At 42.0% G+C, this 27,921-nt stretch overlaps 1 protein-coding gene across 7 annotated transcripts in view; it reads right to left on the reverse strand.

The window, feature by feature from the left end:
• Positions 1-27,921, reverse strand: part of PHACTR3 (phosphatase and actin regulator 3) — a 162,005-nt gene that overhangs the window by 76,965 nt on the left and 57,119 nt on the right. Inside the window, exon 1 of one of the 7 annotated variants that reach the window (XM_019484479.2) lies at positions 557-665. The exons of the other annotated variants lie outside the window; for them this stretch is intronic. The gene's annotated coding sequence lies outside the window, so the exon portion shown is untranslated. Of the gene's footprint in view, positions 1-556; positions 666-27,921 lie in introns of those variants that run through there. 7 annotated transcript variants of the gene reach the window in all.

Raw genomic sequence — 27,921 nt, forward strand, 5'->3', positions numbered from 1 at the left:
GAATCTGTGGGCATTGGGAAGGGGCTGTCCTTGTCAGGAACGTTTTATTTCTATTCTGTCAGACTGAGCTTCCCTTCAAGGAATTTGGATTTCAGAAACAGCTTTAGCTCAGATAAACAAAGTAACAGATTATATCCCTCAAAAAAAAAAAAAAAAGAGTATGAATAAGTGGCAACTCCAGCTAAATCTCTTAGATATATACCATATCTATTGGACACTTGTGATTACTTTGGGAAAATGTTCTTCCAGGAAGTTAACATTATCACTTAACAGCATTACTGTGGCTGTATGAGGTGAGGTGCAAAGAAATTAATTCGGGAATCTTTCATGCCTTTTGGATCAATGTGTCAAGTCCCAATAGCACTTCTTCTGATTTATAATGCATGGTACGACATTAGCAGTTCATTAGCGAAATAAGTTTTTCACTGCTTGCCTGAAATAATTTAAAACGTGACTTCCTCCTGTATACCTGGGGAAGAGAGAAACTGAATGCCTGCAAGAAAATGAAATCACTGAAGAATCCTTATATAATCACAGCTAATTCAATTATCTTCACCTGCATGACATCTTGTTTTGACAGGAGAAGCTTGGCATTTGCGTGTATTGTACTACTCAGTGAGAATCTGGCCAGCCAGCAAACAGGGCTGTGATTCCTGGGAGGAGAAAAAAACAAAATAAAACAGTACCACAAGGTGAGGTAGCCCTATCCCCTCCTCACACCCCCGATCTGGAATCCAGGGCTGTGAACAACCACTTTTAAGCCCCTCTTTTCTGGTTTTCCTAAAGAAGCACCCCATGCCACATCAATGCAGAACACTCCTTTACACTACAGCTTCCCTTGAAAAGCCTACCCTGCAGACCCTCTGCAACAGGAACAATGGTGTGGATGTCTTTGTTATAGAGAAGAGGCTTTCCATCACAAACTTTCCAAGTGCTAGGGCACTACACTAGGTGGTTCTTGCTCCGTTCCTTCCTCTCTCCCCATCTAACAGCCTGTGATCCCTGGCTTTTTCCAGGAGAAGGTGACTGAACATACTAATGGCAGGCTGAGTGCATCCCACATACCTTTCTTAGAAGGAGCACTCTACACCACTGCACGAATTCAAGCACAAAAGCCCTTGATTGTCGAAAGCAGTAAAGCTGTTACCTTGCTTGCAGAAGCACTATTCTACCACCTGCATAGGTGTAGTTAACAGCAATCATATGACAAGAGACGTTAAAATTAGGCACACACGGCCCCATGAGGGAATCTGCAGCCTTAAGCAGCTTTAATTTCTTACTCTCTAGAAAGCACCTCCCAGAACTGCTGCAGTGATTGTGCATCTATTGCCAGGTACATCTTACAGGAAAAGCACTGCATTGAAGTACATAGCTGTTCATCTCAGAACTCCATGCTAAAAAACAAGTCAGGAAGAGGGTTGTCACTAAAATGTTTCTAAATCCTTTTTCCTGAAAAAGGAAAAGAATTAATCTTTCAGAAACCCATCTGTTTAATCTTGTCTCTTTCTTTCTGCCAGGAGCAGCCAATGTCTGCCAAACATATGGGCAGTTCTCAATTTAAAATTCATCTTACACTTGTAAATCAGAGGGAGAGAGAATCAAAGCCCCATGGCCTATACAATTATGGGCCTATCCAATGTACTGTGTTTTTTCCCCTCTCATGCATGGCAAGACCCAGTTTGCTCCACTTACCCCACTATTGCTGCGTCTACTAAAGAATGTTCTTTCTTTTCTTTATTTTGCTTTTCCTTGTGAAACTTAATTCTCCTCAGTCTTCTTTTGTACTATTACTGGTTCCTCCTAAGCTCCACGTCCTGTGTTCAACCACCCATTGCCAATAAGTGTGTAAAAATCAATGACCTTGGGGCATTATTCAGGCATAATATGCCTTATAGGATCACTGGTCTTGAAGGTACTGACAGTATTTAAGACTGCAAAGAAGACACAATATCAAATAGAGCATTGATCCAGAAAGACAGATATAAATAGGATGGAAACTATGAACCAAATTAAAGCCTCACTCTACACCAGTCTAGCATAAAGTCCAAATTGGGCCCTCTGTAGGCCTTTGTTGTAAGGCTGTCTGTCTAGTGTCTCCTAGATTTTATCCTGAAATCCTTCTTGCAGACATCCCACTTCCTGCACTTGAAAAAATACCTTAAACAGATTGCATAACAGAGTGTACACAGAATAACATCGACTCGAGGAAAATATTTCAAGGCTGAGCATTGTTAAGGCAATTTTAAAACGGTTGCTTTGTCCAGTAGCTCTCTTACCTCAAGCCTGTGAATGTTTTCCAAAAAAGCAATTACACTTAAGTCTTCAAAAATGCTCATCAGTAAAGAGCCATGACCCTCTTCATCACCACTACCCTCAACACAGACAGAGAAAGAGAGGAGTTAGACGGTGCACAGCTCCAAAGAGGCTGTAGCTTTACTCTGCTGTTGCATCTCACAATAAAGTTCACATTTTCTACTCTAACTTGGCAGTATCTTCAGGCTCAGGTCAGGGCTTGAAAACATGACTGTAATAGAACTGCAACACTCCTAAGCTTAAACTCCTGAGCGTGTTAAAATATTAATGAGAATCCTTCAGAGTCCATATTCTAATTGAATGGCAATGCTAAAGCTAATCTTATGGCTGCCATCTCCAAAACCCATATACCCTAGACAACATTTTCAAAAGTGCCTATGATTCCCTGGCAGACAAGGTTCTTTGGGTAGATGTCATATCTTTTATTAGACCAACTAAATAGTTGGAAAAATTGTTCTTTGCAAGCTTTCGGGCACTAACCACCCTTCTTTAGGCATAGGGAGAGTTTGCTGGTGTTTTGTGTGCTGTCCTGGGTTTTGCAAATTCCTTGGTGCTTTTGCAAATTTTATCGATTAGCAACCAACATTGAAAGAAGTTGTTAGTCCTTCTTTGTTATTGCTGTTTGACCAAAAGAGCACATCCTGTTTCTAATGCAAGGAATGAAAGTGGAAAATATTCACAAAATATTTCCCCATGCAACATATTTCATAAGCAGCTCTCACAACAATTTCACATAAGGATGCTGCTACTTTTACAAAAACTATATAGCTATAATCTGTGGTCATCCCTGGACATAGTATGGTGGAAATACTGCTAACATGGTGTAGAATGGCAGAGTTCTGTAGCTTTAGCTTTGGTATGTGAGAGTTAAGTCTTCCCAGTTGGTGTGAAGTCCAATGCTCTAGGTGTCCTGATGAACTTGTGGATCCAGATCCTGTCTTGTTCCCCACTCCTATCCTAGCCCATTTTGTTTCTGTCTGGCTGCTCCCGGTATCCTAGATTCCCTAACTCCTCATCTCTGGCAGCATCTTGACCCTCTGGATTTCAGCCCTCTGGTCTTTGCATTCTTCCCTGACTTGACTTTACCAGGCTACCTTGATACTAACGCTGCATCGCCTGGCAGTCAAGAAGAGAAAAGCAACTAAGAAATTGCTGTGTTTCCTCACTCTCCTAATGCTGAGACAGATGAAGAGTTGTTGGCCAAGTTATTGGCCTCTGCAAAGTTCTTACCAGAACAGACTAGGAAGCAGATCTGATTCTATCTATTGAAGAAAATCCTATTGCTATGGTCTGTGCATATTTCCACCTCCCCAGGCCTTGCCTCAGGATATAATTTCATTGCTGGACAGCAAGCTTTCTCTGTAATCAGTCTTTTTATTAGATGCTGAGCTATGGTACGCTATACCTCTGCCTTTACCTGGGAATTAAGATAATTGGCCCTTTCCTTGGACCAGAATGGATGCCATTCTGGAGGTAGGATAGTTTTGGTGACTCTATAATCAAATGGGCTTATATCCTTTTTGTAAGCAGACACACAAAAAAGAGACTATCATAATGAAAAAATATTCCTTTGCAAAATGTAAACGTAGAATTCCAATGACTTGTGTTCAGCTGGAGGAAATAAAATAGCTTGAGTTAAACCTAAATCACTGACATTTTCTGTTAGATAAATTTCAAGCAGAAGTGGAAATACCCTTAAATCACAGCACCCTTTTCTGGCCAATACCAAGCACTGTCATTGGGTTATGCTGGCGGGAAACCAGTGCCATTCTCATGATGAATTCCAGAAAAGTTTTAATATCAACAGGAAATGATGATGCAATATCTTAGAAAAGAAAGCCCAGTATCTTGGTTTTATATTCCATATTTATCTTTCTTTGCATAGGTCGGTACAGGAAGGCACTTAAGTACATGTCTAAAGTTTCTAAGAACTAGTTATGGGATGCTGACTTCCACTAGGACTTAAGCTCCTAAAACACTTGAAACTGAGATTTAGGAACCAAAGTCCTTTAAAGTGCATTTGCAAGTTCTACCCTTAGACTATACTATCCATTTTGAGAAAATGCATCTCAGGTATACAATATACTTTTTGTTTTAAACGTATATAGTTTTTCCATGGTAGACCTTGAGTTGTTTACAAAATATGACTTATTCATGGGCTTCATATTCTCTTATACTCAGAGTGGTATGTATTTTAACAGACTCCATCAGCAAGAGACACCTTATCTTAAAAGAACTTTGAGATAACAAAGAATATGCAGCCCACTGAAGTCAGATTGTTATGCAGAACTATAAATTATTTTATTAATTTATACCACTAAGTAGTGCTGTGGCCAAAGCTGAGAACAGCTCATTCATGTGCCTTTTATGTTCTCTTTTAGGCTTCGATCTTGGACTTAAATCCGTGAGGGTAGAGCTCTGTACCTAACCAGAGGCATACTACTCTACTTAGGGGAACTATGTCTGGAGATCAGTGCAGGATCAGGGTCTTAGTAATATCAGTTTTTAGCTTCATGAGACATCACCAGAATGCGTTCTTCCCCACACCTAGACAAGGAAGATAATTAGCCACCGTTTAAGGCAAATCTTCAAACTCATTGGTGATCATTACAATGGTTCTCTGTTTTTAAAGAGAATGTATTTCAAATAAGTGCAAAAAAGGTTTTAATTCTATTTAATATTGTTATTCCTTTTGATGAGAGAACCTCATTGTGGACTAATTAAACCACTTGTTATTGTCTGCTAATATATGAACAGCTACAAACAGGGTTTGAATTACACTTTGACTCGGGGGGGAGGGGGGGGTCTGCAAAAAAAATTTGGCTGCCCATCACAATGCCTTAATAAAATTGAAGGACTCCCCTCCCTCCCCTCCCCACCCCCCGGTATGATTTTAAAATCTTACTTATGGGGGGGAAGGGTTGTCTCTTATGAGTTCCCCTGTTATTCAAATCCTGGCTGCAAACATCACATTGTATTTCAAGAATCCTGTACAAATCATTCCTTGAGCAAGAGGCTGAACATCACAGGGTGCATCCCAACTGGCACGCATGTGCAAGGGTGCATGTTTCCTGCAGAACAAATAGCAGTAATACATATTTGTGCCACTGTTATTTGTGCCTGGGCATGTCCCTGCACACACTCCAATGTGCGGCAAAGTGACCCACGTGGGGTAGGATTGTGCTGGCCCCAGCAGCCTTACCTGGAATTCTGGAGGCCTCCCGGGGCAGCAGCAATGCTGAGCCAGCCGCTCAGAGCCTGGCCAGCAGCCAGAGCATAGTTCTGGCTGGCCAGGCTCCCTTTTTGGCAGCACAGACTGCTGCTGCATGTGCCATGCCACTTTTTTCAGCAGCAGGGTTTTTTTAACACTGGGATCAGCCAGTGTCAAAAAAACCCTCCACTGCACTGCAAATCAGCAGCACAGCAAACAGGTGCACATGCACCGCATGCAGTTTGCAGCGCCTCAGACTGCTTTAAGGCTCTGAAAACTGCAAGTTCGTGCATGTCAGGATGTACCCATGAGGTCCCTTCCAGCCCTACTTTCCTATGATCCTAAATATTTCTAAATCACAAGAAGCCTGGTTAGGAATTGCTCAGACAAGTGCCTTCTGTTTTGAAAAAAATTTTGAATGTACTGCAGTAGTTGCTTTCCCCTTTTGGCTGTGCACTAGCCTGTTGTTCACAAATGCTTATATGCATGATGTAAATCTATGGTAATGGTCATAACAAGGTGCTAGTTTTACCTACATCAGTCCTAAATATTGGTGACGTTCCCTCATTTTCCTTTACACTTGCAATAGGAAATAACTTGACTGCTGCAAATGCTGAGGTTATATAACTGAAAATACTTGTTTTCTAGCCCCACTACAGGAGCTGCCAGTGTTGCCACTGTTAATGGTACATGAAACGCAAAGGAAGAGGGAGTATGTTGAACAAAAAGCTTTCAGTCCAACCTCTTTGTATGTAATTTTTTATGGTTTTCGTAGCTTCTCAGACTGAATATAAACAAACTTTAGTTTTGCAGCACAAACAAGCAGGCAAATTTATGGAAGAAGCTTAAACACAGCGACAAAGCAGTGTCTCCGGGGAGCTCTCTGCTCCCTGCCGCAAACATCATTTCCTTTCCTATCTCCTGAATGAATGAGATTAAGGATGAGTTCTGTGCTTTTGTGAGGGGTCCAAACATGTACGCAGGTAACTAGCAGCACAAAGACTATCTGTGGGATTGGCAACACGCAGTTTCTTCAAGACAGCAGCTAACTGTGACATTTACCAGCTCTTGTTTGCATGTGTTTAAGAATTTCCTAGATGGGAACTATAACCTATTCCTATTTTTCCTGTCCACATCCTCTGAAACCTGTCTCGAATTGACAAGACCAAGAGTGCCCCTCAATTTAATTTTTCTTTGTCATCTCCACTGAGGCCTTAACTCAGGGGTGGGCAAAATACAACCCAGGGGCCGGATCCAGCTCACCGAGCATTTTCTTCCGGTCCACGGCGGCCACCAACAAATTGTGCCCTGCCCCGCCCTTTTGCCCATGAGGGTGGGAGTAAGGCGCCCACTGTACACACAGCCCCAAACATCTATTGCCTCGCTCCCATCCTCATAGGCAGAAGGGCCCGGCCAGCCAGCATGCAACTTATGGGCAGGGCTGCTGCTGCTGCAGCCCCCAGGAACCTGCTCTGCTTCCCTGGTCTCCTGCTGGCTTTGGGCACCAGGTAGGGAAGTGGTGGGGGAGGAGTTGCAGTCGGGCAGGAGTGTGAAGCATAGGCCTGGGGCTGGCAGCAGCACAGAGCTTGGGTGGTCAGCGTGTGGGTGTGATGGAGGGCGGGGGTGTGGGGACCCCCCACACTCCCCCATGGCACACAGGCCCTGCAGGTGGTGGCAGCAGCATCAGGCTCAGGGTGCAAGTGCCCAGTGGGGTGCGGCTCTGGCCAGTACTTCACATCTCAGTGAGGGGTGCAACCTCTGCCAGGCCACCTGTATTGCTGGCACTCCCTGCAACTCGCACGCAGCCCCAGCACTTGCACAGCAGGGAGGAAAGCCCCAGTGCTGGAGCCAGCTGCCTTCCCCATTGGGGCTGTGCAGTGCAGAAGAGAAGCCTCAGGTGCTGGAGCCAACTGTCTTCCTCCCCCCCACGGGAAGGTGCCTGGGACTTCCCTTCCCTGCAGAACAGCCCTGGCAGCCAGCTCCAGTGCTGGAGGCTTCTCTCCTGTGCTGTGTGATTGCATGTGGGACTTCTCTCCTGTACTGTGCGAGCGCGGGGGTTGTGCACGAGTGGCAGGGAGCACCAGCCATACAGACATCCCGGCGGAGGCTGTGCCTCTTGCTGCGAGGTACAGCGCTGGCCAGAGCTGCGCCCCACCGGGCACCTGCACCCTGAACACCCTGCCTGTTGCTGCTGTGCCATGGGTGGAGTGCGGGGGGAGTCCCTACACCCCCCAACCCTCCCTCACACACCCACACCCTTCCCCCACAAACCCCCACATATACACACACCCCCAACATACCCTATACCCACCATACCCAGCCACACCAACTCACAAACCCCTCAAACACCCCCCCACATCCTACCACACACCGATGCCCCACCATCCACACCCCACCATACACACCCCACAATATACAGAACTAAGAATTTATTTTTGAGTTATTATGCAGTCATCTCTGTATACTGTACACAGACAGAAAGCATGACAAAAATATTGTTTGTAATAAGATTAAAATATGTTATAGTAGATGTTTGACTTTTAGTGTATGATTTGGGTTTTTTCTAGTTCTAAGATGATAAACCCCCCCCCCCCCCCAAGAAGTATGTCTGGAGGGCAAGGAGAGGGACTTCTGGTGGCAAAGGTCAGGGGTTTGGGCTGGGATTTCTGGTCCCAAGATAGTGGGACTACCCATGCAGCCCTCAACAGCTCACCAAAACTCTTTAAGTAGCCCTCCACACAAAATAAGTGCCCACCCCTGCCCTTAACTCTTGCCTATCAACCTCTTAGGTAAGTGAGATGAATTTAGAGTCCCTTCAGTGCTCCTCAGTGTCAGCCCTTCATACCCAATGGATCTCTATAAGCAGTGTGAGAAACTCTTTGCCTTTATCTGGAACCTGTAGGATAAATTTTGCTCCGCATTACATTCATTTAGACAAACTGCAATTAACATGTGCAGCCCTTGATGTTTCTACCAAAAGAGGATTGAAGATAAACATGGAAATATGATTGTTTGGGTCAGTTTCCATCAGAAGGAGATAGAGGCATGGCTAGTGGCTCTCACTCATGAGAACAAACCACTTTGTAAGCATCCCACTACTGATTGCCCCCCCGCCCACCCCCTGACTACCTTGTAGCAGCATAATACTTGCCTGTGCATGACAGCAGGATTTGGCCCAGTGTCTGTGCAGCATTTCCCCCGTGTGCCTCTAGATCTCCTGGGGATAACAAACAGTGTGTACCTTACTGTATGTTTTATTTGAGCTGCAGACACATTAGAGAGCCCATACTACTGTACAAACACTAGATACTGAGCAAACATATAATACAAAAAGAATGGTTGCTGCCCTAAATGATTTACAATCTTATTAAAATAACAGCTAGCCAGGTGCCAAGACAAACAAAAGAAATACCCAACAGTAGTAGCCAACAAGCCAACCCTTAAGAAAAAGGTACTCCAAATTTGATTGTGTTCCCAGTTAAAGCAATGGCAAAATTCCCCATTAACTTAAGTATGGCTATGTCTGGCCTGCAGATACTACAGTAATGAAGATCGTATAGGTAACTAGATAGAGAAAGACTGATTGTACTGGATTAATGTAATCTGAGTTGACATTAACACAGAGGAAGAGGCATATCAGAAGTGCATTTACATACAGGGCAAAAGAAACTACTCTAATCTCAGATACCACAATGATAGGGCTTTTAGAACAGCCATAAATAGATCCTTTGATTCAATTAGATAAAACATTCTGATGCCATGTCTTTGACTGTCCTTGCGTACCAATTAAGAATATCCACAGAGCAGGGACAATATCTTCCTTTATGTTTTGCACATATCCCAGCACAATGTCAGCACTTAACAAACAACGAGCCATTATAATAATAATAAAATGACAATGAAATGGATACCAACTGTGCTTTGATGTCGGGGCAAATAGGAAAAAAGTGTAATAAATATGCGGAACCCTCACTGACTTTACTGCAAGAGCAAGGATGGGAGATGAACATGGAAATAAATCATGATCTCCAGAAATACATAAAGAACTCCCTGGAATAAGCACAGAATGTGCACATGAAAATAAAGTATTACGTAGGTATCTCGCAACTGATTTTTTTTTCAAAGGGCTTTGAAGAAGTATAATTATTATTAAAAGCCTTAAGGAAGCTGCACATCAAAGAAAACGTGGAGGAAACAATATTCTTTGATAAAGCTAATCAGATATATATTTTACGTGGGCTCTTTTTTTGTGTTTGTTTTTAAACAAGGCATAACAATGCTTTTTGTGTTATATTGCTGAACTCAAATATAATAACAGGAAACGTGAAAGGCTGTGTGTTAAATAATCCCATGAGAAAAATTACTTCATTAGGTGTTAGTTTTGTTCAAGTAAAATCCATTTCAAAGGCTGAACTCTGCTTCCAGCAATGGGCATCTGCATTGAAATTGCCTACCTCCTCTCCCACTACCCCCACCACAATCTCTTTTTGAAAAAATTTGGTTGAATATTTCAGATTCATATGCCTTGAGCAATGCCACCCTCACCCCCAAAGCACTAGATGAATTGTGAGAGCGTCCTTATAATAAGAAAGTTTTGCATTTCCTAACAAGTTGTTTCACATGCCCGTTAGCAACAGGCAAATACCTGAAAAGTCACATTTGAAGGTAGATATTTACCTTTTAATGTTGATTATGTGTAACAGAAACTTTAATTTCCACAGTGTCAGCCCTGAGCCAAACAGACAGACCACCAGGGACAAGGTATTATTAATTTATTAGTCTGGTGCTACAAAGCATTGCATCCTAATTCAATTTTAACCTCCCCCACTCCTTATATAACTATACATATGCTCATTAAAATTTCATTGAACTTGATCTGTTCCTGTCCCAGCATCCTCTGCTACTTTTGTATGTTTAGCATATCTTGGCATAAATCTATTTTCAGAGCTTTCTAAATGAACCATGGAGCAATGGCTCAATGGTACAAAAAGAAAGCTACCAATCACCATCTCAAGTAGAATTAAATTAAAATATGAATTTGAATGTACTCCTTTTCAAAATGTTTAAATCTGTACCTGAAATAGATATGCCATAGGCACACAGGTTGTTGCAATACATCCATATTGTACTTAACGGGACAAATGTCATCCAGAAACCAATAAGGCGCCCATATTTGCTGGAGCCATCTATTTGTTTATGTAAGTCTCCAAATACAGGTACGTAAAATGGGCAACAGGGCAACCCCACGGCTCTTTTCTGTGCACAATTATATGTGCTACATGGAAAGGTTTTGAACATGAAAACAGATTCACCTTCAAATTTCATGGCTGAGTTCATTTTTAGAGGTCTTTTGAATTTTTGCTCTTGTATGGAGAAATAACTCCTTTGGGACCCCTGGTTTTCTACTCCTAGGTCAGAGTTAGAGGAAGCATTGTCAGATGATTAGATCAAGGAGTGAGGAGATCCATCTTTTGTGGCTGAGCTGTTATTGATTCAGTTTAATTTAGGGCATGTTACTTAATGTATATGAAACAGAGACAACGTTTAAACCAGAAGTGCTTCAAGTTTTAAGTTACTGATGTTGATATAACATTTTGAGATGCTTGGATAAAAGGTGCTATAGAATTGTAAAGTATGAATTAAATGCCATTTGGTTGCATTTTAACATCTGATTTTTTTTTTAAGTTAGTTGTGCGGCGCTCCATATTAGCGGAAACTTTAGTATGCAAATCTAATCGTGCTCCTAATATGCTTACACAGTTACCATGATTACAAATATGGGACGAGCACAATTTGTATGGAAAGTATGTATAATTGGAGTATTTGCACTGGAAGTTAAGAATAGAATTACAAATGCAGTTTACACACACAGCTGTGCAGTAACGTAACTAGGGCAGAGCAAGTGAGGCACCAGCCCCACGTGCTGACTGAGGCGGGCAAGGGCAAACCAGGAGTCTCTGCCCGAGCCCTGGGAGCCAAGCAAGGCAGAGCCACACCAAGCAGTGTATCTGGGGATTGGTGGGGTGGCGTGGAGCAAGCAGAATAGGCCTCCCCATCTCTGCCCTTCCCACCCTCCTGAGCCTTGCCAGATCAAGCACAGTCCTGCTTCCAATATGTATGCATCAGGCCAGGGAGGTGGGGAGCAAACAGGGCACCAAGATCACCTCCCAGGGAGCCCAGCCATGGGGCTGCTGCTGCCAGAGCAGACCAGCACCAGTAGTCCAGGAAGATTAGCTTTTCCTTTCCTTTACCCACATTCCTCCCTCCACCCCAGGTCTACAATGGTTAGCATACCCCTACACTCCCTCCCTGCTCCAGGTGCTCAATGACCTTGCTGCCCCTCTCTAGTTGTGCCCCAAACCTTTTGGAAATTCATTTACAAAATCTGTATTACTTTGACCTTGAATCTAAATTCTCTACTGTCTCACCCTAAAAAAATGCTGGGACCAGATTTTTGGGAAATGTTGCAATGCATGGGTGCACCTGGAAAAGTGCTCATATATCAGTTACACCTGGGAAACTCTGCAGTCATCTGTGCAAATTGGGAAACAGTGCACACAAATGTGGAGGGTTTTTATGAGTGTGCTGCCAACACCTTTAGAAAAGTGGCCTTAAGTTAATGCACAACCAGGGGGCCCAAGAGGAAAAGAGCTAGCACGACAGTATTGAGAATATGTACACTGTATTTTCTGAGCTAAAATAACCTGTAAATAAATACAGAGAAATATTTTCCTTTATATTTCAAATGCCTGCTAATTACCAGCAACACTAAAGGTTAATTAAACTAGGATTACAGTTGAAAAAAAAAGACAAGCTGCAAAGTACAGCTCAAATCGTTCCAGACAAAGCGTAAGGCAATTTAACAATATAAAAAGGGAATTCAGTAGGAAAGCAAACAACATACACTTCCCTAAATGCAGCACCTGCAAATAGCATCCATATGGTAATCTGGTTAGGCATTTCCATGGAATTTGATAGATTTTTACATGTTATTTCTGGCTACAGAAACTCTATGATCCAATCTATCATGCTCCCTGCCTATTGCGTCTGCAGGAAACACAATTAGCAGCACTGAGAGCAGAAGTCAACAACAGCCACTGCAGAAGCAGTGAGAAAGAACAAATTGCTGCTCCATCTGGGCGGCTCCTTGGAGGCAGCCACAGAAGTACCCCAGCACCACCGCACAGTGAATCCCCAGCGCACATGTAATGCCCGCTCATACGATGCCTTCTAATGCTGCTTTCCCCAATGAATGCACACCAGACCTTTTTCTCTTTATCTCCCAATGTGTGCACCCCCAGACTTCTATATACTACAACACTGAACTGATCAGGGCAGCCTGAAGGCGACTTGATGCCCCAATGAACCAATCCTGCATCCATAGATCAGCCCATAGATGGTATCAGAAAGGCTCTAACAGCTCTGTGCCACTAGCATGTGGGAAGCTCCCAGTGGTCCACTGCCTTGATCTGGCAGCTTTGTGGCAAAGGAACAGCATAAAGCTGCCATGGTGTATGAGAATCAGGTCCTGCTTGTGTCTGAAATATAATATGTAGAGAATCTGTAGTATTTGCGACTTTTCTTACCTATTCATAGTTTCATAGTAGGTAGGGTCAGAAGGGACCTCAGCAGATCATCGAGTCTGACCTCCTGCCATGGCTAATAAATCCTCGCCTGGCTTAGCTGGTAAGCTTTTCTCAATCCTAGAGCTGTGAGTAATAGTTTATACTCCAAGTAAATACTCTTAAGTAAAAATCAGTGAGTTTCAGCAATATTGAAAAGGGGCTAGAGACACTCTGCTGAGGTTCCACTGTATCTGTTTGCTGGTGGTAGAGTTTATGAAAAATATCACAACATAAAAAAGAACTAATAATTCCCTTCATCAAACCATGCCAGGAAAAGGGTTCTGTTTTCTTTTCCATATACATATAATTCCTATTAATATCAGCAGGAGCTGTGAGTCTGCATTAGGTGAGGGTAAACCCACATTTATTTAAAAACAGCACCAGTCAAGGGCTGTTGGTTCTACAGTTTTGAACAGTTTCTGGTTTTCAGTTAAAGGCCAGGTTTTGAGAGAAAAAAAATCACTGAATTAATTTTTTTCCATAGCATTTTACATTCATCAGCAGGAATATTTGGGTTATTTCTCCTTCTCCTTTCTCTTAGGGCTTTTTTTTTTTTTTTTTTGCTTTGACTGCAAAGGAGGTAACTAGAACTGTGAAGAAACTTAATTTCAAAACAGCCCGAGAATGTGCGCTGAATTTCTGTTCCATTAAGAAGGTGTTATATTAAACAAATGTGAAGGCAAGCAGTTTCTTGTCCATGTCAATCCTGCCATGGTTCCATTTAAAAAGTCTGTCAGAGTCCAACATAAGGGGGTAAAAATGAATCTGGATTATTTTGTGCAAGTTAGATACAAAGGATTTGGCTTTAAATTCTTTAACGAGAAGATAAAGTAGAAAAACTGCTCCCTCTCTCTCATTTTCTTTTTAGTTCTCACATATTAGCAATATTCAGCTCTCTGTAAGAAACAAGAGATCCCCACAATATTTGTAATAGATGGTGTCTTATGAGCAGGGATTCTGGTTTTCAATGCTCATAAAAAAAAATCCCCAATTTTTGGGTTAAAGAAGTACCCGAACTCCACATTTTTCTGTGATTAAAATGAAACACCAATATATGTATATCTATGTGTTCATGGTGTTTCATTTTAATCACAGTAAAATGTGAATTTTGGGTTACTTTTTTTTAACCCGAAAATTGGGGTTTGTTTGTTTTTTTAATAAAAGAAAACCAGGATCCCTGCTTATGAAACACACTATGACTCTTCTGTGGTAGGTGCACAAGCATGTCACTAACAGCTAAATCCCATTTCATTTTATGTGCCTAAATGGCACATCTACAACAACATAATTGCATTTTTGGGGCCTACACACAGTTTTGGATCTCATTCCACCTATGCACATACCTGCAAGGGGAGGAATGGCTCTCCTATGTTTTAGCCAAATAGCCTAGTGGTTAGGGCGTTCACCCAAGGGACAGGTATGTCTGCTAAGGTTCTAGGTCCCTCTTCCCCGGAGAGGTCTGGGACCTTCATCATCTTCTCAAAGCACCAGGTCATAGGTTCAGTATTATCCAGTCCCATCTCAAGCCCTCTCCCGGAAGCTGATCCACTGCATTTTCTATTTAATAGTCAGGCGATAAAATGGACAGAGAAGTGGGGAACTTCTGCCCTACTCAGAGCAAGAACCCAGAGCCCCTTTCCAGCTGGGGTAGCATCCACCTTACTGATCCACACACCTTCTAGCTTATGCTCTTCCTCTTGGCTAGAAAGGGCTCTGTATAACCACCTTTGACCTGCCTGTTACAGCACTTTGCTGGAAAGGAGGAAGCACAGGTTTACAGATCCTGCTTCCGCAGGAGAGACTAGAACCTGGGCCTCTTGCAACCTAGGCAAGTGGCCCAACCACTGGTCTAAAATGGGGGAGAGGGAGTGCTTCTTTTCTGCCATGCTTTTTTGCCTTAACTTATGCATATACCTGTACAAAAGATATGTTGGTGCATACCTGATGGGTTGAAGCAACGCCTTACTAAGTATGCTCAGTAAGGGTCTGCATAATTGTGCACCTAGAGTTGAATCATAAACTGTGTGCTAGTGCCAAAAATGAGCGTGACTCTTACTTAGTGTGGTTTGGACAGGTTCTCAGAGTTTTGCAAGACTGTGCCCAAGGCTTTCAATTCAGGATTTTCCAAGTTAAGACTTAAACGTTGTCCTTAACTCAGCCCGTGCTTAGTTTTGGTAGTGTAAATAGCATGTGAAATCATTCTCCTGTGCAGAGCTGCCTGCAATACAGTACATAGGCACAGGAAAGCAGGCTCAGGGCACAGGTCATCCTTCAGTCTCAGTGTCTTGACTCTGGGATGAGCCAGTTCCCTCACATTTCTGCTCAAGACAGAGTAGAACAGCATAGATCCAGGTCAAGGGTTTGGTGCAGTAACAGTAAAAATAAAAGCAAGGTCAATTTAATCATGCACATCAGATAACTTCATCTCTCAGTCAGGGCAAGGGGGTGTTTATGGCAAATAGAACATTTAAGAAAAATGATGAAACATAACCAAGATGGAATATATAGCAAACATGTGAAATGGCTCTGCTGTACTTACAGACATGCATTATCATGCATCACATCATTGTGTGCTAGTCACAGTTTGAGCAAGCTGTATTTATTTTGTAATCTCAAACCCATCTGTCTTCACTAGGAGCTTCTGTCTTAAGTGCATAGATGTCAGGTCACAGAGGGAGTCTGGGGCAGTACAGAGAATTGAATCTGCAGCTCTCAAGTGTCAAGCTGCTGCCCAAGCCACTGAAGCATACTTTTCTCTTATGTAAGGATACGCATCTTTATTCTGAACTCAATCTTCATTATTCCTCAGCCTTCACCATGCTTTCAGGTCTGACTAGCCATCCTGCATGCACCTCCTCTCTGCTCAGTACAGCTTAGTGATTCTCTAGACAATAAAAGCCCAACTTTAATCAAGACTAGGCAGGAAAACATTAGAGGTTGCAAATGCTTCAGAATTGGTTTACCACTTTGGGTAACAAAGTAAAATTAAAAATACCATATGTTCCTTTGACATTGCCCATTCATTACAAACAATGTCTGAAATGCCTGGGCCTATGAAACAAACCATGTTTTCAGTTTCTGCCTTTAAATGAAGTGACTTATAAGGACGATCCTCTTAATCTTTTAATAAGAGGATGACAACGTTTGTTTGAAAAATGCAGAGGACCCTAAGACAGAATTTATTTCTAAAGAGAGTGCAGATAGATATTAGGTTGAGTAAAATCAAGATGTTGTGAAGCAGAAGATATATATTTGGCCAAATTCTGCTTTTCTCTCAGTCCTGCCCCATGAAGAGGAAGTCTATTGGACTTGTGCCTTTGTAACTGATTGCTCCATTTGGCCCAGTTTCCTTTAACTATACTGAATAAACAAAAATTAACTGAACCAACATGGAGCTTTCCCTGTGATCTATATAAGCAAGCTTGGTCCAAAGCATAAAAAAGGAACTGAAACACATGGGCAGACTGTTTGAAGACAATGTGTAATTTTAGGTCATTCCACAGATTTGCTTTTTGTACCACATGCACAAAGACAGATATTTTCACTGGCAATTCAATATAACTTTCAGCTTTGAAGGCAAACACCATCCCCTTGACAGTAAAGTAATAAATAATATACAGGAGAGACAAAAATAGACGTATCAGGAATTTCTTCTTTTTGTGTGCTGATTCCATGCCATAATTGTATCAACAGCAGGGACTTTTTCTATGGAAAATCTATTCTTCTTTTAAAGCTACTGTAGAATAGCATTAAAGAACAAAAATTATGATCCTGATATCTGCTCATTTGAATTGCCTTTTGACTATTTTATCCGGTGAGATTAAAGTATATACGTTCATCTTAGTAGCAAATGATCTCAATAAATATCTCGTCCCAAACGTACACTAACGTCAAGTAACTTATGACAAAAAAACTCTTTATGCTAGTGGGGAGTTTTTTGCAAGAAAAATGGAAAAAAGATGTTAAGGGGTCTTAGGAATTGTTGAAAACAAACAAATATAAGAGGGATTTCACTTATCTATCATTAACGGAAGAATAATTTTTGCAGAATAAACAAACAGAGAGCTACAAGAAGTCAAAATATTGTTGGTATTATTGCTGGTCATGGAGTAGGACATCACATGCTAGGTGCCATATAAATACGGAATGAAAAAACAGCACCTGCTCTGGGGACCTTAAAATAGAAGTCTAAATCAAGAGACAACAAGTAGCTGCAAACCAACAGGGCAATACAAGGCACTTTTCAAATGTCTCTGGTATGTCTACTTATACCATCTAAGTGCATCACAATTGCCAGGGTATTTATCCTCAGAACATCCCTGTTGGGAAGAGAAATAATTGATCTGCATTTTACAGAAGCAAAACAGAGGCTGAGTGATTTCAGGAGGCCACATAGGTCCCCCAAGTCTGCAGCCAGTATGCTAACCACCACACCATCCTTCCTCCACAGATTATGTGGTAGGACTGCAATACAGTACTTGATTTGGTGAAAATTAGAAGGCTCGCCAACTGAAAGGCGTGTAAATTGAAGCTGCCAGATTGCCAGCCCTGAAACAGATTTTCATTCAATGACAGAAGCAGGCACAGTTAATGAAGCAGCAGTGCCAGCTTCCCCTGTGCTACGCACTGGTCCTTGACTCTGACCTGAAGTGACTGTAATGGGAGATGAGAGTGTTGTTTGGTCCTCATGGTTTTCCTGACGATGTTACATAGAGGTATGAAATCAGTCCTAGCTCTGATGACATTTTGTGTGGACAATGGGCTACAATCAATTGTTTGTATCACAAAGGACAGCACACAATAATACCTCTGAAGCCCCAGGACTTTAGATGGGGCATGTTGTACTGAAAGATTTTGTCACCCCTTTCTAGGTGTCTGGGCCAGCAGACATGTTCACTTGCCATGGTCAAAGCTCAGTGATCATATACACACTGGCTTCATGTGCAATTCAGATATTTCACTCATATGACTCATGTTCCCAGAAGGAGTCCCTGGTGAAAATCATTTTTTCAAAATCTGATATGTAATTCACCCAAAACATATAAACCTATGCAACTGCCATAGAATCCAATGTAGACCTCTCATAGCTCAGCGTTGTTGATAATTTTATTCCGTAAGGGATAATATACTTAAGAGTTACAAATATATGAAATTAGGAAAACCAAATAAGGCAAATTCTGCTCCATGCTGCAGCCCCATTATATCATCACAGAAGCACTGTGTCGCAGAAGGGCATCCCCTGTACGGTATAGAGTCAGCTGTATGGCCCGATTTGTATCTTTAGGCCCTTGAGGAGTGGGATGGGTAAAAGAGCTGTATTAGTTTTTGTTTGCTGAAAGCTCTTCACTGCTTCATGACTGAAAATGTCACCCAGTATCTACGCATCTCTGGAACCATACAATACTAACTGAGGAAGGTTCAAGAACAATGGGGAACTTTCTCAGGAGCTAAACTTACACTGTGCAACTCTACGGTGCAAAAGGGACAGGTGAGCACAAAACAACCTCGCTTCCTGAACAAAACGCAGAACTCATTTCTTCACCTTCCCACAGTATTTTTTTCAAGCATCTAATCACAACCCCTCACTATACACTCCCCCAAATATGCACAGCATACCTAGAAATTTAGACAGACAAACGACCTATAAACTAACCAGTCTCTCCTGCTCATAGTCTGGAAATGAAGGGACCGAGTGTTACTGTTTTTATGTACTTCAAAGATTCTGTTAATGGTGATGAAGACCATATAAGCAGACAGATGGGTAGATATTAGATAGAAGTAGTTCATTGTCTAATAGATTTCAGTGAGTGAAACTCAGTACAACATCCTTTTGACTATTTTGTTCCTGGCTGCTTAGTCATGTACAACTTCCTTCAGGCCTGTAATAAATGAGGTGGAACATCCAGTCTCAGCTGATTTTCTGACAAGTTGTTTTTCTTCTGTGACCATATTTTCAGTCTCCTAGATGTCAGGTTTAGAGACATTTCAAGCACTTATGAAAGTCACCTTGCATAACTTGTTACGCTGTCTTATTATGGTGGTGTTTCTTCCCTACTCCAAAACAAATCACAGAACATTTGATCATTCAAGCCACCCCCATTTTATTTAGAAGCATATTTACAGATTTAAGGACCTAATTGTAAGAACCTACATAACAACATTTACACATTCTGGTTTTGTCTTAACCCTGCTGCTACTACTATTCCAAAGTATTTTAAAGCTGGTCAGTAGCTGAGACTCTCTTCTAAGTTACACGGGTCTAATTCTGGAGTAACTCCAAAGAAGTCAATAAAGTTTCTCTACATTTATTACCAGTCCTGTCAACTCACATTTTATTGCAAGTACCATGGTACATGGCTTATTTTTTAAAGTCCTAGCTGTTGAAAATCATGTAATTACATGCTTCAGCTTTTACTTCAAACAAAAAAGTTTCTAACCTGCATGGTTGCAGACAAAGCTTGAAAATGTGAAAGCCAGAAGCTCAACACCAAGAAGGCAGATAAAGAAAATCCCACTTTTTTTTTTAAACCACATAAATTTGTAGCTGATATTAGGGTCTGACACATGGCAGTAAAACACTTGTAGATGGTCATATTCTGTATTACTTTAACCAAGAGCAGAATTTTTCTGAGCTTGTTCATTTAAATGAAACAGCAGCTTAAGAGTACCTTCCAAGTCAATGATAATAATGTTACACCAGGGTGTATACCTATCCTCTTCCAGAGTCCTTAGGCAGTGAAAAGGAACATTAAATGGAGACATGAAATAAATTAAAATCCCAATTATCAAATTTATGAATTGCCCTATGATTTTTATTCTATTGATTCCCAACTTGTCCAAACTCCTGATTCTCTAAACTAATTTGGTGCTGCCCAAGCAGTTCAGTTAATGTGGACTCTCCTGTCTGTTGAAGCAATCTCAAACTGCTGAACTGTTCAGTACAGGTTAGATTTTAAGCCCACACATGAAATAATGAATGTATTCTCAAAAGAGAGAACCCATCAGTGCTGCAAGTGCTGGTCCTTTGAATACAGGCATTCTGGGATTTGTAGTTCCCTGGTGGGAACATCTGACTGTAGGCTACAGCAAAGCCTGATGGGAGGACAGGATTGGGGTATAAAAGAGATGCCAGCCACTCAGGTTAGACTTGGGAGAGTTGTGATGATCGGGCTTGGAGGAACTAGTAGTTTGTTGAGGATTAATTAAAAAAAAAAAGTAGTTTGCTGAAGAAGAAGCTTGAGATCATTGGTGAGTGTTGGGTCCCTCCTAGTTACTCTGGGAGCGAGTTATTGGTGGCCAGGGAAGAAACTTGGGAAGATGTAGTGGTGACAAGGAGTACAAGCAAGTGAAAAACCTAAGACTACAGAGAAATGGGCTTGATGTCCTGTCTCTGTTTAGCTGTCCAAGGCTTGCGGTTTCAAAGAAGTGTGGAGGAAGTCTGTAATGAAGGAGGAGACCGTGCTGGCCTGTGAAGAAAGGGCCATTGAACTAATTAGCCTATGGTGGGCAAGGAAGAGCTTTATCATTATGCTTCCTTACCCTTGAAAGAAAGGGTTCTGGAATTGGCTGCAGGACCAGATCACTAATGCACCAAATTGCCTAAGCCTGACTAAAGTAGCCAGTCACCAAAGGGAAAGATAGACCCAGTAAGGGAAACTGGGGAAATGCCTCTAACCTGATGCTGGGGTTGAAGTGAATTTCCCTGTTGGGCAAACATTGCCTTTCATTGAAAGGACTGCAAATTCTTGTCAAAATTTCTCTGTGAGGTTGGTCACTCATGCTCTCCTTGTAGGTTCATAGCTTGAGGAACGGGCTGAAGAAGTGACTTGCCCATGGTCACGGGGACTGTTGGCCCTGTGCTGCATGAGCTCTGTGAGATGGGAGACTTCTACACAAAGCTGAAAAAGGTCAGCGTGCTAATCCAGTTATACAGGTAGGGGATATCTTTAAATTACTGGTATTAAATCATGGGGTACAGCTGGAGTGTTGTTGCTGCTGTGATGGTCCAGGAAATGTACAAGAGGCAAGGGTTTTTGTATGTGGTATCTTTTACTGGACAAACCATGTAGTTGGAAGGAATGTTTGTCTGGTCCAGTAAAAGGTATCACACACCAAAACCTTTGTCTCCCATTAGATAACTGGGAATGGTGAATGCTTCCTTCAATCAAGTGTCATGAAGGTTATCATTACAGCTTGCATCTTTATACCTTTTCTCCTTTGTCTGCTGTAGGCTGCAGGATTGAAAAGTGGTTTTTTTTCTAGGCTTTTACTGGATAATGCACTTATTTCTCCCCACCAGCACATATCCTGAATCTCACATTGTACAATCTAAAATTTGAAATGGGATAGTTTTAATTTTGGCAACTGTTAAGGCACCAGTTCCTCAAATCTTGGAGTTCATAACACTATATAACTGAAATACATGGTGAAAGGGGTGTGAATACTGTTGAACTGAAACTCCTATTCATATTTTTCTCTCTAGTTTTTCCTAGCCCTGCTTCTTAAAGAGGCTTTTAAGAGTTGGCAGGGAGGGTAAGGGAAGATGGGCATTTTTTCCTGGGATTAGTCAACTTCCTTTCCTCTGAATGTGAAAAGCTAATGACAGTCTGAGTGGTTCCCAAGCCAAAGATCTGGCTAAGTCAGCCGAAAAACAAATGCTCCTGTTTCAAATGTGCAAACTGTGTGTCTTTGTTGAAAATGTTCCAGCAAGGCCGCGGGGTACACTGAGCCTTCCTAAAGGCAGATTTATCTTGTGGTTTGGCCATTTAGGAAAGAAAACAACTCTTTTCTTCAGCTTGAGCACTCTGGCCTTCAGTAAACAACCAATTTTACCATAGTAACTGCAGCATGGATTCCTTGGGGGGTGGTGTACATTTTTTTTTTTTTTAAACCTAGATGCCTTGTCCACCTCTGAAGTTAGCTTTAAAAATGCTTGTCAATTTGTTTTGACTTGTCCTATGCATTTATTCAGTGGCAACGCATAGGGGTGCATGCGGGTGCACATTGCGCTGGTGCAACCCTGACTGGCCACGCTCTCCACTTAGGCAATGCGTGGGGGGGGCAGGTGGGAGCACTGGTGTCGGCAAGATTGGCTGGGGGGGAGGACCCCCCCCCCAGGCAGTGAGATTAGGCGGGGGGGTACATTCCCCTCCCCCACCCCCAGCCAAGGTGGCACCAGTCACCCATGTGTGTATTGGTGACTAAAACACACCAGCTACTTGCCTAACTGGGGAAGTAGCTGAATATTTCATACATACCCTCAATAACAACATCAGTTATATAAATTATGAGCTAGTTTTCTTTTTCATCAATACATTTCAAAATGCTCCACCTGGGAAATCAGTATCATTTCCCCTCTGTTATAGATAGGAGAAACTAAGGTACAGAGATGTAGTAACTTATCCAACACCATACAGAAGGCCAATGACTAAGGCAAGCATAGACCCCATGTTTCCAGAGTCCCAGTACTCTCACATTAGGCTGCACTGCCTCCATTAGGCTGGGGATTTCTAACTGCAGCAACAGGTGAGTGAAGGGCAATGGGCTTCCTCACTAGTGCAGTGTATTGTAGTTTGTGATAAAGCATGAAGGAACTCAAAAGGGCAGTCATGTCACCAAGATCTAGACTGAAGGCAAGCTGCAATTGGTTGGCTGGTCATGGAAGCATATATTTTGATAAGAACTTGGTGTGAAGCTGTACACTAAAAATATGTGCATAATTGTGGGCCAATCTGCATACATAGTGGGTGCAGCTGTCTGTATGACTCAGGTAATTGACTTTATCAGTGGCCAGTTCTGACTGTGCATATACAAGCAGTTGCACAAGCAAAGGCAGTTTGTAGGCATTTGACTTTTTGCAGGCTCATTTGTACAATCAAAAGTCACATTTTTCATTCTGCACAAGCAGAATGTTGCTGGCTTGTGTTTGGATAAAGGCTTTAATTTTTGTGGTGAATAAGAACAAGGAATAGGGTAGGGGGAAGGTCAAGGAAGAGCACTACACTACATTAAACAAAGAGGTGATGCTAATACAATGTTGCACAAAATTAAAATTCTGCCTGCCTCCACAGCTACAGATTCTGGGAAATCCATTTTGGAGTAATTTGTTATATTAACTCTGTTTTCAGTGGAAATAGACAACATAAAGTCCCTCTCGTCTTACCCGCTTCTATCTAATTATGTTCTTAATGAGCACAAGCATGAAAAATTAACGTTCTTCTCCCCCCCCCAAGCAATTCCCTAACTTTCTTTATTCACTGTTTCCTCTCAAATATTCAGAGTTTGTATCTTTTTTTTTTCTTTTCTTTTCTTTTTTTTGGCTTGGTTATTTTTTTAAAAAAGAACCTGATTCAAAATTTCATTTGGAAAATTTCAAAGGAATCCTTCACTTTTTTTTTCATTTGGGGGGTGTTGTTCATTTGTTTTTGAATCTACAGCAATCTTCAATTGCATAAGGGGTTGGAAAGTACTTTTTGTGGTATTTTCTCTGTTTGAGAGAGCCATGTGTTCAAGCAGGAAATGGTTTCCATTTCTTTGGCTTACCAACTTCAGCTCATTCCCAAACTGAAGCAAAGGGTGAGAGGAAAGTATAGGCCAGAATATAGCCAGACTATGACAAGTCCTATGGCTGTTGCCACATTTATCTAGTTATTAAAAATACAAGGGTGCCTATAGATGTGCTGGGAAGCTGCTGCAACATGCTGTAGTTCCAGCATGTCAGAGCAGACTTGATTAATCAAGTCTGCTGGAGAATGCTAATTAGCACGCCCCAGTCAGCTTCTATGTCTCATGTATCTGCGTCCCCGTGCATCAAAATGGTGAGAGGGGCACTTTAACTAAAGCTCGTTTGATGCCATTTTGAAGTGAGAGGAGACTGATACACAAGACGCTGTGGGCACTTTAACTGGAGCATCACTTAGAGCCGCTCTAATTAAAGCATTGTCCCACCCCCAGAGCACATGTAAAAATGCCCTGCAAGCATTCGATACTTTACATGATGAGTATAGTAGAGGAGCAGATATTAAGAGAGAAACTGTGTTCAAAGTCACCAGGAGTTTTTACCAAAGGAAGCAGACCTACGCCAATGCACTAGAAACCTGCACTATGGTGAACCCTACCCCTGTGTGAGCAGGAAAAGTCTGATTTGCATTAGCAGCTCTCCACTATAAGTAGGAACTCCTGCAAAGTGCATCATAAATTAAACCTGCTTATGCTACTAGTCACATGGTGTTTGCTTCCATGTGTCAATCCACTGTTTACTGTAGTTAAGGTTATGAAATAGCCTACCACAGAGGTAGGTTATCGGTGCTGTCAAACCCACATTTTAAATTAAATGCCTCCCCTATGGTTTGTTTTTTTTTAATATTTACAAGTCATACAGTGGGTTTGCATTGTTAAGCTGTTCTTTCTAATCCATCAAGACTAGAAACTCACTAAAATGTGAAATTTATGAAATCAAGTGAGAGCAGGAGCTGGGGACCTTAAAGGAAATGCCAGATACTGGAAATCCTGTGATAAAATGACAGGAACTGGCAAGGTTGTATGTTACTACCATCCTTTGTGCTGTAATTGAAACTTCAGACTTAGTTATGCTTTTTAAGTCAAAATAGTCTTCTCTTGCTGCATAGAATAGATCTGTCAGTGTGAGTTCTTTCATGAGAAGCAGAACAGTCAGCAACATTAAAGCTGTCTGTGCAAACACGTGTGGAAATCTAAAACTGTAGCCTGTTTCTACAGTGGGAAGTATTTCTGTTTACCTCCAGCTGTGAGGGTATAAGTATGTGCCTGCGGCACAAGGCAGTGCTCTGTGGAGGTACCCAAGTTAGCTCTTCATGAATTAACTCCAGAACTGGAAGCAGTGCATCTCTACTAGTGTGACAGCATGTTAACGTAGTTGTATTAACTGTGACTCTGGAGCTGGTACGTGCAGAGTTTGCTTAGGCCTCTCTACAGGATGTTGCTCTGCACCAGGTAGATTTTCTGTGAGCTCAGGGTATCTCTACTGCATTGCGTTGTGTAGATGTACATTTGGGACAGAAATTACAAATAAACTGGTAAAAGAGATTGCAAACTGGTTCAAATCTGTAACACAACAGAAGTTCAGTACACATAAACAGCTTTCCCAATGGCCAAAACTGTTTAAGATAAACCTGGATGGATGTAGTATCAGAATTAACTGTTTTAGGTTAAATCGGTTTATTAACTTCTGTCCTAGATCCCCTCCAGATTCAAGTTAACTCATAATCCCAGTTGCTCCCCTCAACTTCCCCCACAGGGTGGGAGGGCTAGCCTTAGCCCAAGCTGTCTGGTGTAGGCAAGCAGGGAGGTGTGTTCCAGCACCCCCAGCTTCCAGCCTGAGCCACTGCAGGTATGTAGCTGCATTTCCAGAATCAAAAGTGAATGTCTGTTCATTTGCTTATTGGTTCAATCTATGCAGCTTAGACTAACCAGCGAAGATTAAATCGGTTCAGCCTTGGGGTTTTTTGACTGTCTCTACTTAGTCTAGGTGTTACCCTGGCTGTCATGCTGCACTCAATTAGCTGAAAGGTCTGCTGTGCCATTAGCAGAGTCCATGGCTTGTACACTTCTCTCTACGTGGTATGAAACATTACATTTGTCTCATGTGTGGGTTTTTTACCGTCTCCAAGAAATCAGATTCTGACAGTTTTTGCTCAAATCCCTGTAGGTGAAATGTCAGTCTTCTGCAATATGAGTATGACTGAGAGCATGCCTATTTACATTTCCATATTTCCACAACAGGACTGCAGCACTAAAGACCTCTGTAAGAGTCAGATTTGGTATGCTTACACCTACGTGCCTCCAGCACCAGTCTTGTCATAGGCTATGTACAGGCCTTGCATTTAGATCAACCTAACCCCCCACCCCTCGGTACCCTGCACCTTCCATGGTCTGGCTCGGGCCCCGACTGCAACAGTAAGGGTAGAGAAGTAGCAGTGGCAGGTGTGTAGGCACCTAGAGGCTTGCTACTACAAGAGAGATATCACCTCTTTTTGCAAACAAAAACTGGTATGTTTTGCTCACTTGACATGCATGCTGGAAGCAAAAGGAAGAGGTGATCTCTCTCCTAGCAGTAGCCAACCTCTGGCTGCTGCTTTGCCCTCCCCATTGTTGGAGATGGAGAAGAAAAGGCATGAAGGGGAGGGCAGTACAGTTTAGTTACACCTCTGCAGAGCCCCCCAAATCCACACAGTTTTTTAAAATGTGTGTGCACTTTTCCATTCAGTGAATAGATTTTCATACTTGCTCTGTAGCCAAGGCTAAAAACATTCAGTTGTTATATGAAATCTCAGATTACCGTGCAATTGCTTGATTCCAGGAAATGAGTTTATAAAGTAAACACCAAATATAAGGAGACCAACTAGCAGGAGTTGACAAAACTGCAAATTTGAGAACTTTTACTTGAGCTACTGACTCATTGAAATGAAAGTATCCAGCCATAAGTAGAGAAGGTATGGGGATAGAAGTCTACAAAGTATTTTAGACAAAAAGTTATTTTTTTGGTGGAGGGAAAAATGTAAATTCAGCATCTTGAATTCATTCATGAACTTATTTTGATTCACTGAGTGGTTTTTAGGAAGGGGAAAATGATATTTGTGGTGGGGGAAGATGTTGATAAACATTTTGATTATTTTTTTTCTACAAAGCTTGCCTCCATATCCTTCATTTTAGTCCATTATAAAATGTTTTACATTAGAAATATTTTCTTTCAAACTGAAATAAATTTCTCAGAAGTACCAACAAACCATAAAATCCATTATTCCAAGGATCTTGGGGTTTGCCCCTTGCTCCTGTTTCATTTTTACTTGCTATAATTGGGTTCCACCGTGATAATCTCTCTAGAGAATAGCAATTATCACCTTCTAAGCGAGTGTTAATGTGGTATTGCTAGGGATTTAATGTGGACTGTCCACCCCTACACTCAGAGGAGCACAGGTCTAGAGAAATTACCAGGAATTCAGCAGGGAGCGTTAAAGGCCGATCACCGATCAATTGTGTTCCCCCCATTGGTTTCCTCTTGTCATACAGATAAGGTGTTGCAACGGTGATGTGCACAGGAGGCAATCTGCACCTCTCCCTGAACTGACAGTGCTCCTTGTAATTGCAAGAAGTTAAAAATTTAGATGCATTTCTCTAGCAAAGAGGCAGAAACTTATTTGGCCTAGGGAATGAGGACTACAGGAGTTGTCATGCTGACTCTCCTCCCTCGCATTCATAGCATCTGACAAAGTAGGCTGTTGACTACAAAAGCGTGTCTTTCTGAACAACTGAGTCTCTAAGGTGCCACACTGCCCTGTCTTCTCCCTGACTTCACACGAACAGGGCTAACCATCTCATCCAACCCTCAAATTGTGTGAGTGGGCTGAAAATCATCTTGTTGAGTCTTATTTTGCTCTCTACTTTTTGCATCCTTAGCGTGCACTTGGATCAAACTTGTTCTTTCAAAAAAGGGGGGAAAAATCCCTCTTATATTCATTTTGTTTTCTGAAATTGTGGCTCTAACAATCTCCACACTGGGTGCATCTACACAAGACATTACATCAACATAGCATCAGCGTGCACGAACCATGAACCTGATGCTACAAAGCAGTAGCAGTGAGCTACTCATTGCTACTGCACAGTAGGGTCAGAAATGACCCATGTGCCACTGGGACTGCGCAGTAATGGAAGTTACTGCATAGTCATTTAATACTTGGTAAAGCAAGTACTAAATAACTGCACAGTAACAACTGCATAGTCAGGCACACATGTAGA

This window comes from Alligator mississippiensis, chromosome 9 (genome assembly GCF_030867095.1).
Source record: "Alligator mississippiensis isolate rAllMis1 chromosome 9, rAllMis1, whole genome shotgun sequence".
In the NCBI taxonomy this organism is placed as follows: Eukaryota; Metazoa; Chordata; order Crocodylia; family Alligatoridae; genus Alligator; species Alligator mississippiensis.